At 47.0% G+C, this 1,714-nt stretch overlaps 1 non-coding gene across 1 annotated transcript; it reads right to left on the reverse strand.

Moving 5' to 3' along the window:
• Window positions 1-784: 784 nt before the first annotated feature.
• On the reverse strand, window positions 785-858 carry TRNAR-CCG (transfer RNA arginine (anticodon CCG)). The gene has a single exon. It is a non-coding gene; the product is annotated as a tRNA-Arg (tRNA).
• Window positions 859-1,714: the final 856 nt, after the last annotated feature.

Genomic DNA, 1,714 nt, shown 5'->3' on the forward strand with positions numbered 1-1,714 from the left:
AACACCAAGCGCAATAGGTGTCCCGTTTAGACATCCCACCCCTGTCTGAACAGCATCAGTTAAACCCGTTCGTTTCTGGGAGTTGATGATGCGACTTCCATGAGAATCCCCGTCAGAGAAACCTGGAACATCTTATGCAGTCATGTCTTCATCCATGGGAATCCAAGTGTCACGATCGATCGGAAGTTCGATTCTTTCTGTACTAGTCATTGGGGGGTGATAGCCGCACTCCTCACAAATATTTTTATTTTGTTTTGGGAATCTCACGTAAAGCATGTTACCGCAGTTGTCACACCGAGTCCACAACCCCCTGTCGGTATCAATGCTTATGTCTCTATTCCTTCCTCTCTCACTCAAAACGTAACCCTTTGTGGCTTTTTCGAGGAAAGCCCCGATCAATCCACCAAATTCGCGTTTATCTTCGAACCGATTTCTCACAGACATAGGAATTTCCTCATTCATTTCTTCTCCTTCGCTTCGGAGGTAAAAACAGTCGATTCTATTAGATTTCATTTCATCAATGAGATAGACACAGAGATGGAGAAATCATTTCTGAACTATCAGGATCAGCGTCTGTTCGGAATAGGCGTCGAATCGAGACTGACTCCGAATCCGATAACTAATTGGCAATTGACTGATCATCTATTTGATCAATCATATGTTAGAACCCCACAAATAATTATCCAATAACACTTCGTGGAAATAGTTGTGTCGTGTACTGAGAGGCACTGAATCATTTCCTTACTACTCGAGTCTCTGCAGCTCGTATTCCACCTCTCCTATGCAAATTGGGGGGGATTCGAACCCCCGTCCCCATGGATCGGAACCATGTGCTCTCATCCGCTGAGCTACCAACTCCGATCCGTGGCATATCGGGAGTATGGAGGGGAATGTTCCTTCTCCCTATACTCCCTGTTCGCCCCACGAATCCTACCGAATGAATGAGATTCCCGAATAGTTACGGAAATTACAATGTATCAATTGTGTCGAATTCAAATTTGATCTGTTTCCATACCTCGCAAGCAGCAGCCAATTCGGGACTCCACTTACTAGCTTCGCGGATAATCTCGTTACCTTCACGAGCAAGATCACGTCCCTCATTACGAGCTTGTACACAAGCCTCCAATGCAACTCGATTAGCTACGGCGCCTGGTGCGTTTCCCCAGGGGTGTCCCAAGGTTCCTCCGCCGAACTGTGAGACAGAATCATCTCCGAAGATTTCAGTTAGAGCGGGCATATGCCAGACATGGATACCTCCCGAGGCTACGGGAAATACACCTGGCATGGATACCCAATCCTGAGTGAAATATATACCACGGCTTCGGTCTTTCTCGATATAATCGTCGCGTAGCAAATCGACGAAACCCAGTGTGACTTCTCGTTCTCCCTCCAGTTTACCCACTACGGTCCCGGCGTGGATATGATCCCCGCCGGACATACGCAATGCTTTGGCTAGGACACGAAAATGGATACCGTGATTTCTCTGTCTATCGATAACAGCATGCATCGCGCGGTGGATATGAAGCAGTAGCCCATTATCTCGACAATAAAAGGCCAAGCTAGTATTTGCAGTGAAGCCTCCCGTCAAATAATCATGCATGACGATGGGTGCTCCCGATTCTCTAGCAAAGACTGCTCTTTTCATCATTTCCTCACACGTACCCGCAGTGGCATTTAGATAATGTCCTTTTATTTCGCCCGTTTCGGCCTGAGC

The sequence above is a fragment of the Dipteris shenzhenensis genome, unplaced genomic scaffold (genome assembly GCF_047967505.1).
Source record: "Dipteris shenzhenensis isolate YYH24624 ecotype China unplaced genomic scaffold, Dip_SZ_1.0 scaf0175, whole genome shotgun sequence".
In the NCBI taxonomy this organism is placed as follows: Eukaryota; Viridiplantae; Streptophyta; class Polypodiopsida; order Gleicheniales; family Dipteridaceae; genus Dipteris; species Dipteris shenzhenensis.